The sequence below is a fragment of the Mobula hypostoma genome, chromosome 10 (genome assembly GCF_963921235.1).
Source record: "Mobula hypostoma chromosome 10, sMobHyp1.1, whole genome shotgun sequence".
Lineage (NCBI taxonomy): Eukaryota > Metazoa > Chordata > Chondrichthyes > Myliobatiformes > Myliobatidae > Mobula > Mobula hypostoma.
Genome location: NC_086106.1, coordinates 52,878,238 through 52,896,428, shown reverse-complemented (window position 1 = coordinate 52,896,428; position 18,191 = coordinate 52,878,238).

The window sequence follows — 18,191 nt, the reverse complement described above, 5'->3', positions numbered from 1 at the left end:
GCACCTCTGTCATAGGCCAAATCAAAGGTGGTGATGATTCAGCATATAGGAGGGGAATTCAAAATCTGGCCGAGTGCTGTCACAACAGCATCTCCCTCAATGTCAGCAAGACCAAGGAACTGACTATTGACTTCAGGAGAAGGAAACTCGAGGTCTATGAGCCAGTCATCATTGGAGGATCAGAGGTGGAGAGGGTCAGTGAAATTAAATTCCATGGTGTTACCATTCCAGATGACCCGCCCTGGGCCCAGTACATAAGTGCAATTATGAAGAGGGCATAGCAGTGCCACTACTTATTTAGGAGATTGTGAAGATTCGGCATGATATCTAAAACTTTGACAAACTTCTATAGAAGTGTGGTGAGAGTATATTGACTGGCTGCATCAAAACTTGATATGGAAGCATCAATTTCCTTGAACAGAAAATCCCACAAAACGTAGTGGATTCAGGATTCAGACCATTACAGGTAAAGCCCTCCACACCATTGAGCACATCTACAGGAAGCATTGTCGCAATAAAGCAACATCCATCATCAGGGACCCCCACCACCTAGGACATGCTCTCTTCTCGCTGTTGCCATAAGGAAGAAGGTATAGAAGCCTCAGGACTCACACCATCAGATTCAGGAACAGTTATTACCCCTCAGTCAGCAGGCTCTTGAACCAAAGGGGATAGCTTCATTTAACTTCACTTGCCCCCTCAGTGAGATGTCCCACAACCTATGGACTCTTCATCTCATGTTCTTGATATTTCTGGTAAGCATCGTGATGCTTCCAGTAAGGTGGCAGTGCATTCAATCACAGCAGCTTCTACGGTATCAACAAAGGGTGCTACTGTCCTTTTTATGATCGCAACATCCTACTGGACATTAGGACCTTAAAGTACTGCAGGTCTATCCCATCAGTGAGTTGTTCGTTAGCGGAGAACTGAAGGAGCTGGACTTCATGCAGATCATGTTGCTACGTGTCAGGGAGGCTTCAGAAGAGTCAGTGCGTGAAGGAGGCATGAAGTCTATTAGTGAGTGACCGTCTTAGTTGTTTTTCTTGTGTTCACAAGACCCTTTTGAACGTTGTTAATGTGGAATGCTACAAGTCCGATTCACTAATTTATTTGTGGACAGCAGGGGCGAAGGGCGGGTGAGCAGCGTGGCCTCGGTCGTAGAGAGGACTAGGCCTCAAGCCGTGCTGTCGCCTATTTCCTGCTGCCAGGAGAGAGGCGCTGAGGCCAGTGCGCTCCACCGGGGGCAGTGTGGCATGGCGTTCGGGCTGGAGTCAGTGCTGCCACCCCACCCACCGCCCCCAGTATTCACTCAGCTGAAGACATGCTGTATTATGGTTCACTGCTCACCCGCCCTTCGCCCCTGCTGTCCACAAATAAATGACTGTAGACTTCTGCAGCACTCATGGTCTCAGGATCTGGACTATTTTTCTGTGTGGCTATATTTTACTGATATCTTACATGTGCTTGCTATCTTGTATGTACTGTGATTTGCACCTTGGCCTCGTTTGGCTGTATTCATGTATGGTTGAATGACAATTACACTTAAATTGAATTGAATTGAATTTATTGCTTATTTATTTAATGTTATTATTTAATTCTTTTCTGTATTTGCACAGTTCATTGTAATTTTCACACTGGTTGAAAGCCCAAGTTGGTGCTGTCTTTCATTGATTCTGTTATGATTATTATTTGATTACGGATTATTGAGTATTCCCACAAGAAAGTGAGTCTCAGGGTTGAATATGGTGACATTTACATACTTTGATAATAAATTTACTTTGAACTTTTGAGAGACAGACAGTCCGAGACTGGAGAAACTGTTGGGACACTTGCAGTTCCCTCCAGAAGTATCTTGTATAAAGTGGCTTAGTGATAGTTTTATAAGCATCATTTTGTCTCCTTTACAACTTCATTAACTTTTTTTTTCTTTCTGTGTTTTATTCCTAATAAAGTAATTGTTATAACCATTAACATGTGTACAGTGTTTCCTTTCTCTGTGGATACCTCTTGCTGTTGAATCAGAAAAGAACAAGGAATACATTTTAAAATATTTTCATTACAAGGATAAAATTACCAGTCACCATCTCATTAAGATCAATACTCAATTTGAATGCCCAGTAATCTCTTGAGAATTTTACGTAAAGTTCTTTGAGGAACTAAAACCACAATTATAAACAAATTGTGTTGGATGTCAATGGGTTGGAAACATTTGACTAGTGCTTGCACATTAATAAAAAACTGGCTGAATGAATAGGTGATTAAAAGTAATAGATGTTTTATTTTGAAACTTGAGTCCTGCAGTGATATTCATGGCAAACAATATTGAGAGTACCTGGATTTGAGAAAAAGATGCAGTATTAAAATAAATGGAAGGCACAAAATTAGTCAATCTAGCAAACTAATCTCCTTGGACATATGTTAGCAGATTATGCACATTTATTTAAATTGAAGTTATTTCAGGGAGAGTGAGCAAGTAGAGGAAATACAGTGGCATGCAAAAGTTTGGGCACCCCTGGTCAAAATTTCTGTTACTGTGAATAGCTAAGCGAGTAAAAGATGACCTGATTTCCAAAAGGCATAAAGTTAAAGATTAGATTAGATTCAACATTTTTGTCATTGTGCCGAGTACAAATACAAAGACAATGAAATGCAGTTAGCATCTGACCAGAAATGCAAAGAATAGTGTTATTTACAAAATAACTGCGATTAAAAAGTAAGTGCTACAGCACACAAATATAAACTTGTTACATACACCTGTTAGGATGCATTCTCCAGTTACCTTATAAGGTAACCGTAGCCTTCAGCCGGGAGCAGATGTCATCAGGTGCTTCCTAACCTTCACCGAGTGTTTCAACCCTTAACCACGACACTCTCCAGTTTCTGGGCCAGCAGTGGTGGCTAAATCACTGACCATCTGCTCCTGTCTTCCAGCTCCTCTCCTCTCGCCTACTCCAAATCCAACAAGAGGCTCATTCTGCCTCTTCCCCCATCCTACGAGCTGCTTGTTTTTTGGTCCTTTCGTCCAGGCCCAGATCTGACAACAACCGCCATGCTGATTTGGCTGGGAAACCTCTGCAGCCAGTCTCCACAGGAAACAACTATGCCTGCCATCCCTTGTCTTTACACTCCTGCACTAAGGGCTGGTACTTCAAGGCCTTTCTCTTGTGGGCCTCTTCCCATCCCTCCTCCCACGGCACAGTCAGCTCAACCAGAATTATTTTCTTGTCTTCCGTTGACCACAGTACAGTGTCCGGGCGTAGGGTTGTGTGCACCACATCCAGGAACTGCAACCTCCTTCCCACATCAACCCTCATCTCCCAGGACCTGGCTGTTAGCAGCAGATTGGGCTTTGGTTATTTGGTTATGAAAGGCCTAACTCCCTCTTTGATGAAGTTGATGGCCTTCCTCAAATCTGTGCCAGCCGTCCTCTTCTTGCATCTCTCCCGCTCTAGTGTGTCAGCAAGAGCCAGAAGCACCTTATCATGGCGCCACCTATACCGTCCTTGAGTTAAAGCTGTTTTACACCTGGACAGTATATGAGCCAGTGTCCCCTTTTGACCACAGAGCTTACAGTTCGGGTCCTCTCTCATCCCCCATGTGTACCGATGTAATGGTGAAAGAAGGGTGTCATACACGGATCGCAAGAGGAAGGAAATACGGAAGGGCTCCAGTCTCCATAACTCTGCCCATGAGATCTTGCGCTTAGGCAGATCCCATTTTGTCCAGGCTCCCTGGGACCTTTGTTCCACTGCCTTTGAAATCCGCTTCTCCTCCTCACGGATCCGTACTTCTGCCTGTATCATGTCTCGCCGGTTCCTTATGCTTGTGTTTCCACACTTCTGGAAGTGAACTGAGCTGAGACCTTGCCACCCGACGCAGGGGTTGCTGATGATATCTCGCAGCTTCAGAGAACACACTGCTTCCTCCACAGCTGCGTTGGCTGCCCACTTGCACCCAGATCTGGTTGTAAAGATGTCATTGGAATCTCTCAAGCTTAATAAGGCTCTGCATTTTGCCACCTTGAATTCCTCCACAACAGATGACAGGGGAAGCTGCAGTTGCCCAGAACGAATGTAAAGGCCCACTGAAGAGAAGCTTGGGGGAGCTCCCAACCATCTCCACAGGTGCTTGTTGGTTTTCCTCTTGATGCCCTCTACGACAGTCATGGGGAACTCATAAAGTGTGAAGAGCCAGAGAAGCCTGGGCAGAAGGCCGTATTGGTACAGCCAGGTCTTGAATTTACCCGGGAGTCTGGATTTGTCGATCTTCTTCAGCCATTCCTCTGTCTGTTTCACAGCATTGGTGACATTGGCCCCATCTGTCAGTGACACATTAAACCACTTCCCCAAGCATTTTATCAAGTTATCTTCGATGGAGGATGACCTCACCCTGAACTTGGAGGCTAAACTTGCTAGTAACATTGCCCTTTCTGATCACTATGCACCTGGACTTCTTAGCCTTGAAGGGCATCCTCGCCCAAGTGGCTACATTACCCAGGGTTTCCAATACCCATCTTGCTTGGACATGTGACACAGTTGTTATAGTGATGTCGTCCATGAACCCTCGTAGAGCCGGCTGAACAATGCCTGACTCCAGCAGCACAATATGACATATTTCTTTAATATTTTAAGCAAGATTACTTTTTTATTTCCATCTTTTACAGTTTCAAAATAACAAAAAAGGAAAAGGGCCTGAAGCAAAAGTTTGGGCACCCTGCATGATCAGTACCTAGTAACACCCCCTTTGGCAAGCATCACAGCTTGTAAACGCTTTCTATAGCCAGCTAAGAGTCTTTCAATTCTTGTTTGGGGAATTTTCGCCCATTCTTCCTTGTAAAAGGCTTCCAGTTCTGTGAGATTCCTGGACCGTCTTGCATGTACTGCTCTTTTGAGGTCTATCCACAGATTTTTGATGATGCTTAGGTCAGGGGACTGTGAGGGCCATGGTAAAACCTTAAGCTTGCGCCTCTTGAGGTAGTCCATTGTGGATTTTGAGGTATGTTTAGGATCATTATCCTGTTGTAGAAGCCATCCACCTTTCATCATCAGCTTTTTTTACAGACAGTGTGATGTTTGCTTCCAGAATTTGCTGGTATTTAACTGAATTCATTCTTCCCTCTACCAGTGAAATGTGCCCTGCGCCACTGGCTGCAACACAAGCCCAAAGCATGATCGATCCACCCCCGTGCGTAACAGTTGGAGAGGTGTTCCTTTCATGAAATTCTGCACCCTTTTTTCTCCAAACATACCATTTGGCTCATTGCGACTAAAAAGTACTATTTTAACTTCATCAGTCCACAGGACTTGTTTCCAAAATGCATCAGGCTTGTTTCGATGTTCCTTTGCAAACTTCTGACGCTGAATTTTGTGGTGAGTCCTAAGGCTCCTGTACCTTATTCTTTATGGTAGCTGTGAGAAGAGAACATTTCCTGGGTGGTGGGGGTCCCTGATGATGGATGCTGTGAAAATGTTTTGTATAGATATGTTCAATGATGGAGAGGGCTTTACCCATGATGGATTGGGCCGTATCCACAACTTTTTGTAGGACTTTCCATTCAAGGGCATTGGTTGTTTCCATATCAGGCTATAATGCAGTCAATCAATAGACTCTCCACTACACTATAGAAGTTTGTCAAAGTTTTAGATGTAATGCCATATCTTCACAAACCCATAAGGAAGTAGAGACACTGCTGTGCTTTCTGCCTAATTGCACTTACGTACTGGGCCCTGAACAGATTCTCCGAAATAATAACACCACAGAATTTAAATTTGCTGACCCTCTCCTCCTCTGATCCTTTAATGAGGACTGGCTCATGGACCTCCAGTTTCCTCCTCCAGAAGTCAATAATCAACTCCTTGTTCTTGCTAACGTTGAGCGAGAAGTTGTTGTGGCACCAGTCAGCCAGATTTGCTGATTCATCATTACCTTTGATTTAGCAAACTTAATCATGACATTGGAGCTGTGCTTAGTCGCACAGTCATAAGTATAAAGCGAGTAGAGCAGGGGTTAATGGTGCTGCCTTATGGTGCTGTTACAGTAACTTTTGGGTTTAGGTCATTAACACTTAGTAAATAAAAAAAATGGCTTCAGCCACCAGTTTTCTGTTCCTTGACAATTCATTTCCTAAAAGCTGTAAATATCAGAATCCCAGTCCATTTGTAACAATGCATTTCCCTAAAAACTGTGAATACCAGCCCAGATCTGCTGGCATCTGTGGGATGGATGTAATCAGGTGTTAAGTTTGTATGTAGCTTCCAAGGAAAGCATTGTCTATACCTGGAAAATTGTTCTTTGTGTTTAGTAAATAAATATCAAGCCCCACATTGGGCCAGCAGACCTTTCCACCGAAAGCGTCTCCATCCGTATGATGCCTGCTGAACCTTGTTTTGTCGAATAAAGAAGCTGTTTTGTATCTACCAGTAACTCCCTCTCTCCAGTGATTTCATTTACGCTACAACAGTGCACCTATGCTGATGGAAATTGTGGAGGAGATGTTGTTGCCAATCTGGGGTTGCAACTGAGGAAATTGAGGATCCAATTGCACAAAGAAGCATTGAGGCCAAAGTCTTGAAGCGTACTGATTAGATTTGATGGTATTGAATGATGAACTGTAGTCCATAAAGAGCATCCTGATGTATATAGCTTTGCTATCTAGATGTTCCAGGGTTTAGTGAAGAGCCAGTGAGATGGCAATCTGTTGTGGGTCTGTTGCTCAAGTAAGCAAATTGGAGTGGATCCAAATTGCTTCTCAGGCAGGAATTGATATGTTTCATCACCAGCATGTCAAAACACTTCATCCCTGCGGATATACGTGCTACTGGACGATAGTCATGGAGGCAGGTTACTACATTTTTCTTAGGCACCAGTTTAATTGAAGCCTGTTTGAAGCAGGTGGGTACCTCAGACTGCTGAAGCGAGAGGTTAAAGATCTCTGTGAATACTCTAGCCAGTTGTTCAGCACAGGTTTTAGTACTTGGCAGGTATCCTGTCTGGGCTAGTTGCTTTTCAGGGGTTCATCCTCCTAAAGGCAGCTCACGCATCCGCCTCAGCGACTGAAATCACAGGATCATTGGGGGCTGTGGAAGTTTGTGATGGTTCCTCCATGTTTTGATGGTCAAACTGAGCTTAGAAGGCATTGAGCAATATATACAGAAGATAAATTACAACAATTGCACTTCAGTTAGTTTTACACGAAAAGACAGACCAATGGAAAAGCTCATTAATGTAATAGTGATCACGCATCACGTATACCAGATTAGAGCAACAAACTGTAGAAGAAAGTGCTTGTAGCCATTTTGTTTAAGACTAGAGACAGAATCGGGCGCAGAATAGTGCTAACCAAATATATTTCCAAAATAGGTAAAAAAAAAACTGTTAGCAAAAAAAACCACAAATGACAGGCTGTGCAGGATTGAAGCTAATAGGAGACTGAAGAACAAAGTTTAAACAAAGTGCATAGCAGCAATGGAAAATATAGTTTAAAACTTAAAACTTAATGTCAAAATTAATGACCAACAGCAATAAGAGCATCGATATGGCCACTGATTGTTCAGTTCTGAGTACATTAACAAGTTAAGAAGTGTCAGTACCAAAAATATACCAAATCTAAAGAAAAGACCTGCTGCAGTAAAGCTGGATTGTGCAGGAGTGTGCAGATGGCGGGGGGGGGAATATCATTTATAGTTTGGAATATTTATGACTGACACCTGTGCTCTCATATTACAGAAATTCAAATGTTCTGTATCTTCTCAAGTACTCCTTCACCATTTTGAGTCTTTGCATTTTTTCCCCCCAGAGTCTCTGGGCGAATTCTTAAACCATTTTTTCTGTCTTCCTTGAAATCACTTGATGTGATGGAATGACAAGGAGTTTTGGGTAAAACTTCAGTGAGTGAGTTGGTGATAATTATCACTATGGTACCCAAAGCAGATAAAACGTTGGGGCCTTGTGAGTCCTCTTGGGTAATCCTGAATTGAACTATGTGCAATGGACAACATCCTCAGGCCATATCATAGAATCTGTATACTGGATTGGCATGAACCAAGGTCTTTATCTAATGAGTTGGGCCCATAAATTTCCATACACCTGGATAATGAAAGCCAAGACAAACAAGACTCCTTCAGGAGCTTTACAGATATGCCAAGCAGCCTCATGGTATTTAGCTGTCACCCAAAATATTTCAGGCCATCATGGATTGAAGAATGTAATTTTTAACTTCAGAGGAGCAAATGTGCCTCTTGTAACTGTGATCAAAATAACTGGAGAGTTTTAAAGCTGGTGATATAGAAAACCCTTTATTTATCACAACAAACAGGCATTCTTCTGGAGATCCCCACAGTAGAGTCTGACAAACTCAAAAGTACATCACATTTTTATACCCCTAAGATCCAAGGTTACAGCAGGTGACTACGATTTCAATAGTTACAATGACATCATTTACTTCAATATTTTGGGTTGACAATGCTTCCTTTGAATTACATATCCACAATGGGAGACATCTCTGAATATTCAAACACCTTTCCTGAGACAAAGTATTTCACACAAATAGTCTAAAAGCTTCTGTGGACAGGGATTCCAGGCACCTAAAGCTAATGTTTTTGTGCCCGACTCTCTGAGTGCACAATACATCAGCTATTAATGTGATAGGTGATATGGTCGGTCTGATCTGCAAACTTCCTTGAACTAGTTTACAATGGTGCAGATTACTTAAACCAATAGTTGCCTGGGCGGATGCAGGACAATTAACACAATGGCATTTCTTAATGTTAGGCTGATGATATGCAAAGCTCTCATGATCACCATTTTGCAAACAATATCTCTTACGGCTGATTTATACTTGTGCGTACTAGCTTACGCCGTAGCCTACGCAAGTGGGCTACGCCTTTGTGAACATTTATACTTGTGTGTTGGTGTGTCGGTGTCTCTCTGTAATTCACCGCCAAAATGCTAGTTGGCGGTGGGGTTTCTATGCCACTGTGTTGAGTTTCTTCGTGTTGAAACTCGACACGAAGAAACTCAAACTTCAAACAATGGCGACTGAAACTGAAGGAGGGTGAAATTCCTGTGCTTGTCCGACCACTGAGAGACTTGGACGAGGAAATGCATTTCAAATATTTCTGGATGTCGGCAGGTAGACTTGACAATTTGGTTCATCGTCTCCAACCATTTATTTCGCATCAGTGTTCGCACAGTATACTCAGAGACTGGCAATCACCATTCGAGTTTTAGCTTCAGGTGGAAGTCAACAGGCTGTAGCAGCTAGCTACAAACTGGCATCACGCACAGGGTCCTCCATAATTTCGGAGGTCTGTAAAGCTTTATGGAAAGCATTGCAGCCAGAGTTCCTTCCCTGCCCTTCAGTCACCCAATGGGAAGCTATTGCAGCGAAGGAGGAAATGCGATGCTACCAAGCGGACCCATCACAGTTGTTGCAGTCTGTGTTGCCGCGACGCGTAGTTACATTTTGGGAGAGGTATACGTTAAGCTACGGCGTAGGGTTCAGCATAGAGTACAGCATAGGGTATGCGGCTACGTCGTACCTACAGCATACATTTGACGCACAAGTATAAATTGACCTTTAGGCTACGTCCACATGAGACCGGATAATTTTGAAAACGCCAATTTCACGTAAAAACAATAGCCGTCCACACCAGGCGTTTTTGAAAATACCTCCATCCACATTAAAATGGATAATTGGGCGAATCTCCTCCTCCTGGGCATGCGCAGGACACATCTACAGAAAACAAGTGAAGAAGAAACGGTATACTTGGTGCACATTTGTCCAGTTACAGACTAGAAAAACTTAAAAGGAAATTGCCAAATGAAAGACTTGGTGCGTGTTTGTCCAGAAACATTTCCTACAGCCATAGTCTCTTCACCGATGAAAGGGACGACAGCTACAACTAAATGCAATAAGTCTTGTTACTGGGCAAAAGTGAAATTTGCTGTTACCTTATTTGGTTGCCTTTACTTTTGCCATGTCTTTCTGTATTATTCTGCTGTATTTAACATGTGCAATAAAACGAGTTACTGGGCAAAAGTGACAATTACATCTATTGAATGTTTGCACAAGCAATACATTAATAAAGCATCTTGTTAAATGTATAAAACATGTCTGTATCAGTGTGTTCTGGCAATCAGCAGAAGGGAGGAGAAGATGGCAGTGCGACGCAGCTCACAGCAGCCACTCCGGTTGTGATGTCTGTTATTTGTCAAGTAGGGTACTGTGCACAATCCTGATTTGATGGAGATGGATGTGAGAGCACGGAGGAACATCTGGAGAAACTTCTGAAATGCCTGTTTTGCTGCCGCTGTTACTGTGTGATCCAGATTCTCCGGAGGAGAAGGCCCCGAGTCCTCGGCTTTGCTTGTTGCTTGGCAGCCGGAGAGAGGTCAAAGCACTCGGCAGAGGATGGTGCTCGGAGAGGCTGTATCGGAGGGGCTGGTCAGAGGCTCGAAGTTTTCAGATGGACTCAGATTCAGCTGCAGTCGGGTGCTTCCAATGCATTGGCAAGTTGTCGGTGCTTGGAGGTTCATGGTAGGGAGAGTTTCTCCCTTCTGTCATCTGCGTTAGATGATGAGTTGATCAGGACTTTGAGACTTCTTTTTACCGTGCCCATGGTCTGCTCTTTATCAAATTATGGTATTGCTTTGCACTGTTGTAACTGTATGTTATAATTATGTGGTTTTGTCAGTTTTAGTCTTGGTTTGTCCTGTTTTTTTGTGATATCACTCTGGAGGAACATTGTATCATTTTCTAATGCATGCATTTCTAAATGACAATAAACGAGGACTGAGTGTCCTCATAATCTAATCTAATCTAATCTTGCATTTCCATACAATGTTACATTAGGATGTTACACATCTATTGTCAGATATTGTTGTTGTGGTGTTGGAGGTTGTCTTCAAGAAAACAATGAAATGCCGCGCTACCACCACCATTTGTTCCGGCACCTCATGACAGAGATTTTTAAGTTAGCCGGTTACCCCGTACACACTACAATGGCCAACCGGCGTTTTCAGATTTAAACACTCTGGAGACTGTTTTAGAAAGCTCCGTTTTCGGGGGAGGAAAACGCTGTTTCAGTGTGAATGGAGGGTCACAACGAAGAGTTAGCTTTGGTTACGGATTTAGAAATGCATGCATTAGAAAATTATACGATGTTCCTCCAGAATGATATCACAAAAAACCAGGACAAACCAAAACTAAAACTGACAAAACCACATAATTATAACATATAGTTACAACAATTCAAAGTAGTACCATAATTTGATAAAGAGCAGACCTAGTGTGGACATAGCCTTAGTCTGTAGGCCAGCCTGTGCTCCACAGTCAGTGTTGTTTATTTGCAAAGTATGCTTTTAACTTCAATTTACTGCTTGCAAATTACAACTTACATCAAGAACTGGTTACTGGTTTTTGTTTGAATTAATACCTGCTACAGTAACTCCAGAATACTCCCCAACAGTACAATTTTGCAACGGGATTTGTTTAGACCCAGGAGTGAATGCAGATGATCTACAATTGGTCATTAAGAACACAGTCTTAAAGTGGTAAATTCGAACACAGTCTTAAAATGGTAAATTCAGAAGTCCAAGTGATTTACACAGTCAATAAGGAGAGACTTCTCTGGAAGTGGATTTCTTCGAAGATGTGACGTTACTCCTGATTATGTCCAAAGGATTCACGACGAAGGAAATAAAACGGCTTAAAGGAACTGACCTTTTCCTGGCGAATGAACACCGCAAAAAACTTCCTGATCTTACAGTGGTTATCCCAGATGCAGGTCACTATTTCTGAACGAAGATTCAATCAGGTCGATTCTCTATGAAACCGCTGAACAACACCAACTTTACTCGATCCTTCAGGCTCCCGTACTTTAGCAAGGTCTTCACTCTCCAATAGTTACAGTAGAAAGTGAAACTCCACTTTTAAACAAAACTGTGTCATGAGACAAGTACGCAGCATAACGGAGTAACTGATGAATTAAACAATGGATCAACTGCGTAACAACAGGGGTTTCCCGTTATATACTGTGACGAGAATACACATAAAATTAAGATGTTTGCTGGCCTGGGCTAGCATCAGTGGCATCAGCAGTTGGTCTGCCACCTGCCCTCAGGGGAAGGAGAGATAAGGAACAATGGAGCAGCGTCTGGAGATGTGTAATGAAGGGACGTGGGGGAGAGAGAGCTGTCTGGAGCGGCTCCCCCCTTTGAACCTTGAACTGTTTGAAGTGATGGACAGGCGATACCCCAGCAGGGGGATAAAAAGGGACAGGTTCGCTAAGACAGACACACACGCCACCCGAGGTAACGAGACCCTGGAAGCGGTACGCCTCTCACGAGTCGGTGAGAAGTACCATACAACGCCCGGGGTGGAAAGGTACGATCAGCGGGAACCCGGTGTGTGTCCGCCCTTGCCTGGGTGCCGGGTTCACTGCAGAGGATCGACTGCATCTGGAGGAGGGGTCACAGTCGGTGACCTCAGGTGACATCACCAAGGACCCGCCCAAAAGTTGCTTGTGAGCCATCTCGCCGGTCTGTGAGTGAAGCCGTGTCTGAATGATCAGTTGTTCCTGTTCTATCTCTCTCTTCCCCCACGTTGTCCATCGCCATGGCAACGATTACTGCGAACTGAACTACTAAACTGGACTGAACTTTGAGTCACTTTGAAATTTGGTCATTTACCCCTAGACAACGATAGAGCTTGATTGATGCTGTTATCTTAATTCTGTGCACATGTGTGTTTATCATTGCTGAACTGTTGCATTTATTATCCTTTCGATTACTGTGTTGCTTATTTCTTTAATAAAACTTTCTTAGTTCTAGTACTCCAGACTCCAACTGAGTGATCCATTTCTGCTGGTTTGGCAACCCAGTTACGGGGTACGTAACAATACCTATTGAGAACAGAAGTGGGGTTCTCGTCCGGGATTTTGAACGCTAAATTTGGGACAGAGTAAATTGATTGGGTTAAAATTCCCGAAAGAAAGAAAAGATAAACAGCAGAAATGGAGGCTGAGGAATTTATAAAGGCGCTGACCTTGGAGGCATTAGAGGATGCCAGGAAATCGGAATTGGTAGCTGTGGCCAAACGGTTGAATCTTGCTAAGGTGAAGTCGACAATGAGGAGAGAGGAGATACACAGAGCTATTGTAGAGCACTATGTATCTAAAGGTGTGTTTCCCCAAGGTAAGCTGGGGGTGGTGTCTATTGAAAAACCTGCTGGAGACACGGTACAGGTACAGCTTGAAAAACTGAGACTCGAGCACGAGTTCCGGGTATGACAGTTGGAAAGAGAAGAGAAAGAGCGAGAGAGACAGTTAGAGAGAGAGGAGAAAGAGAGGCAATGGGAGCGAGAAGAGAGAGGGAAACAGAGGGGAAGGGAATTTGAGCTGGAGAAGTTAAAGATAAGGGCCGAGCAGGGGCTCGTGCCGAACCAAGGTGGAGGGTTCCGGGCGACCCAGGAGGTTAGGCTGGTTCCCCCATTTGACGATACCGACGTGGATCGGTACTTTCTCCACTTCGAAAAAGTGGCTATAAGTCAGGACTGGCCGAGGGATAAGTGGGTTGTTTTACTTCAGAGTGTACTGAAAGGGAAGGCCCAAGAAGCTTACTCCGCTTTGTCCGCGGAAGATGCCCAGAGGTATGAGGTGGTGAAAGAGGCCATCCTCAGGATTTATGAGTTGGTCCCGGAGGCATACGGGCAGAAGTTCCGGAATGCGAGGAAGCGGTGGGACCGCACGTATTTGGAGTTTGCCCGTGAGATGCAGACATATTGTGAGCGTTGGTGCGCCTCCAAGGGGGTAGAGGGGGATTATGACAGACTGCTACAACTGATCCTGATTGAGCAGTTTAAAGGTTGTGTCCCTGAGGGTATGAGACCCTACCTCGATGAGAAAGAGGTAGCCACGTTAGCCGCAACTGCTAAGTTAGCGGATGAGTATGCGTTGACGCATAAAATGAAGTTTGCCCCGAGTAAAGGCTACCAGAAGGGTAGTCAGGACGGCGGGGAGAGTCCGCCGGAAAAGTCAGAAAGTAAGCCGGGGACTAGTGAAAAGGATAAGGTAGACCGGGAGCAGTCTGGTAGGAAGTCTCCTGGGGTCGTCTGTTATAATTGTGGGAAAGTCGGACACTTTGCGTCTAGGTGCTTTGCCTCAAGGAAGGAGACGGGGAAAGGAAAAGCGGAAATTTTGAATGGCTGTATCGAGCTGTTAAGCGAACCGCTAGGGAAGGACAGGTCTGAAAAAGTCCAGGAAGGGCGCGAGAGGTTTATCTCGGCCGGATTGGTGTCAGTGAAGGAGGGGTTAAAACCAGTTCCAGTGCGGATCTGGAGAGACACGGGAGCGTGTCAGTCACTAATACTGAAGAGTGTATTAGAGTTTAGCTCAGAGACCCAGACTGGGGAGGTAGAGGTCAAAGGTGTTGGGGAAGGGACAGAGTCAGTCCCTTTGCACCAGATACATTTACAGAGCAACCTGGTCTCTGGACTAGTCACGATCGGGGTGAAGTCCGAATTACCGATAAAAGACGTGGAAGTCTTGCTCGGTAATGACCTCGCCGGGGGAATCGTGTTCCCAGTCGTGAGATTGACAGGTCAACCTGCCAGCATTGAGGCCCCGCCCATGGACTCACAGGTTCATCACGGGCCCGCGATAGTGAATTTAGCTGAAATGTTTCTGCCAACCTTGTGTGAGACAAGGGGTAGTGAGGGAGCTGGGACGGACGTAGCAGTAGCCAGGAAAGAATTTGTGCAGACGCAGGAGCGAGACGAGGGGCTGATGGTTTTGGCAGAGACCGCTCTCTCTGACACAGTCTTGACAAGGTATTGTGCGGAGGAGGAAGTGCTAAGGAAGAAAGGGAAATCAAGTACAGTATCCGCAGATGAGGAGTGGGGGGTGGTGCAAAAGAGTTATGGGGATGAGGTTTTTAACATGGCCCACGAGGTACCCCCCGGTGGACATTTTGCGGTGCTGGAGGAAACAGTTGGTGGAATCATGAAAGAGATTTACCGGCTGCCCAGGGGGAAAAATGTTATTGATCATGACCGACGCGAACTGAGACGGTCACCGGCTTTTGATATGCTAACAAACCTAGTCGGTGTTAGCGTGGAAATCAATGAAGCTAGGGGCCCCCTGATAAGAGGAAAAAACCATTTTGAAAAGATTAGGATGGGATCGGTCAGATGGGAGAAGGCTATTGTTTTGGCCAGGTCTACTGATAAGGTCTCTCCCTTAATCCCCGAACAAAGCGAATCTTTAGCAGAAGTAATTAAATGACTCGCGCCCGTGGGTTTGATTGTCCCGAGGAAATGCAAAGAACTGGGACGTTGGGTGATTGTGGTTACAATAGGGCGGCCTAGTAAACAACACCCATATTTTTTGAGTAATTCAGTGACTAAAGGGCTGATGAACTCAGAGGTGTGTATTGGCAATTTAATACGGCTGTCTGAAGCCAGTTTGATAGTTAACCTTGAAAAAAATGAATTCGGCCACACGATGGTCACTTACCTGGGAATTGTGGTGACACAGGGGCAGCTGGCAGCGATGCAAGCTACAGTGCAGGCTATCGCTGACCTCCCAACCCCGACAGACAAGAGGGCCCTCAGAAGGCTCTTGGAGATGGTGGGGTACTGCAGGAAGTTTTGCAATAACTCTGCGGTCAATACCCATCCCCCTCCTACTAAGCCCTTGCGAGAGAAAACTGAGTCGGAATGGGACGACCCTTGTTATTGTAGTCCGGGACAAAGCCAAATGAGAGGTTACATTGATCGCAATTCATCAGTGTTTTTGGCCACTATGAAGTTTGCTGAGTTGGAGCCTGGTCTAAGGGATTATTAATAACACGTGTAAAAGGAACAGAAAATGTGATGACTGTCTGTCAAGGTGTTGACAGCTTCAAACTCGCTGTGTTAGCCAAATAGCTGATAAAGATGTATATTTGTGTATGTATCAAATAATGTATTCATGTTTGTAATTTTTACCTCCCGGTAAAAATCCTTAAAGGGGGGAAGTGTGACGAGAATACACATAAAATTAAGATGTTTGCTGGCCTGGGCTAGCATCAGTGGTATCAGCAGTTGGTCTGCCACCTGCTCTCAGGGGAAGGAGAGATAAGGAACAATGGAGCAGCGTCTGGAGATGTGTAATGAAGGGACGTGGGGGAGAGAGAGCTGTCTGGAGCGGCTCCCCCCTTTGAACCTTGAACTGTTTGAAGTGATGGACAGGCGATACCCCAGCAGGGGGATAAAAAGGGACAGGTTCGCTAAGACAGACACACACGCCACCCGAGGTAACGAGACCCTGGAAGCGGTACGCCTCTCACGAGTCGGTGAGAAGTATCATACAACGCCCGGGGTGGAAAGGTATGATCAGCGGGAACCCGGTGTGTGTCCGCCCTTGCCTGGGTGCCGGGTTCACTGCAGAGGATCGACCGCATCTGGAGGAGGGGTCACAGTCGGTGACCTCAGGTGACATCACCAAGGACCCGCCCAAAAGTTGCTTGTGAGCCATCTCGCCGGTCTGTGAGTGAAGCCGTGTCTGAATGATCAGTTGTTCCTGTTCTATCTCTCTCTTCCCCCACGTTGTCCATCGCCATGGCAACGATTACTGCGAACTGAACTACTAAACTGGACTGAACTTTGAGTCACTTTGAAATTTGGTCATTTACCCCTAGACAACGATAGAGCTTGATTGATGCTGTTATCTTAATTCTGTGCACATGTGTGTTTATCATTGCTGAACTGTTGCATTTATTATCCTTTCGATTACTGTGTTGCTTATTTCTTTAATAAAACTTTCTTAGTTCTAGTACTCCAGACTCCAACTGAGTGATCCATTTCTGCTGGTTTGGCAACCCAGTTACGGGGTACGTAACAATACCTATTGAGAACAGGTCCCCGGGACCTAATGATCTGCATCCCAGGGTACTTAAGGAGGTGGTTTTAGAAATCGTGGACGCATTGGTAATCATTTTCCAATGTTCTATAGATTCAGGAGCAGTTCCTGTGGATTGGAGGGTGGCCAATGTTGTCCCTCTCTTCAAGAAGGGAGGAAGAGAGAAAACAAAGAATTATAGACGGTTAGCCTGACGTCGGTGCTGGGAAAGATGCTGGAGTCAATTATAAAAGATGAAATTACAACACATCTGGATAGCAGTAACAGGATAGGTCCGAGTCAGCATGGATTTACGAAGGGGAAATCGTGCTTGACTAATCTTCTGCAATTTTTTGAGGATGTAACTATGAAAATGGACAAGGGAGAGCCAGTGCATGTCGTGTACCTGGACTTTCAGAAAGCCTTTGGTAAAGTCCCATATAGGAGATTAGTGGGCAAAATTAGGGCACATGGTATTGGGGGCAGAGTACTGACATGGATTGAAAACTGGCTGGCTGACAGAAAACAAAGAGTAGAGATTAACGGGTCCCTTTCGGAATGGCAGGCAGTGACCAGTGGGGTACCACAGGCTTCAGTGCTGGGACCGCAGCTGTTTACAATATATATTAATGATTTAGATGAAGGAATTAAAAGTAACATTAGCAAATTTAACAATGACACAAAACTGGGTGGCAGTGTGAAATGTGAGGAGGATGTTATGAGAATGCAGGGTGACTTGGACAGGCTGGGTGAGTGGGCAGATACATGGCAGATGCAGTTTATTGTGGATAAAGGTGAGGTTATCCACTTTGATGGTAAGAACAGGAAGGCAGATTATTATCTAAATGGAGTCGAGTTAGGAAAAGGGGAAGCACAACGAGATCTAGGTGTTCTTGTACATCAGTCACTGAAAGCAAGCATGCAAGTACAGCAGGCAATGAAGAAAGCTAATGGCATGCTGGCCTTCATAACAAGGGGAATTGAGTATAAGAGCAAAGAGGTCCTTCTGCAGCTGTACAGGGCCCTGGTGAGACCACACCTGGAGTACTGTGTGCAGTTTTGGTCTCCAAATTTGAGGAAGGACATTCTTGCTATTGAGGGAGTGCAGCGTAGGTTCATAAGGTTAATTCCCGGGATGGCGGGACTGTCATATGTCGAAACATTGGAGCGACTGGGCTTGTATACTCTGGAATTTACAAGGCTGAGAGGGGATCTTATTGAAACATATAAGATTATTAAGGGATTGGACATGCTGGAGGCAGGAAGCATGTTCCCACTGATGGGTGAGTCCAGAACCAGAGGCCACAGTTTAAA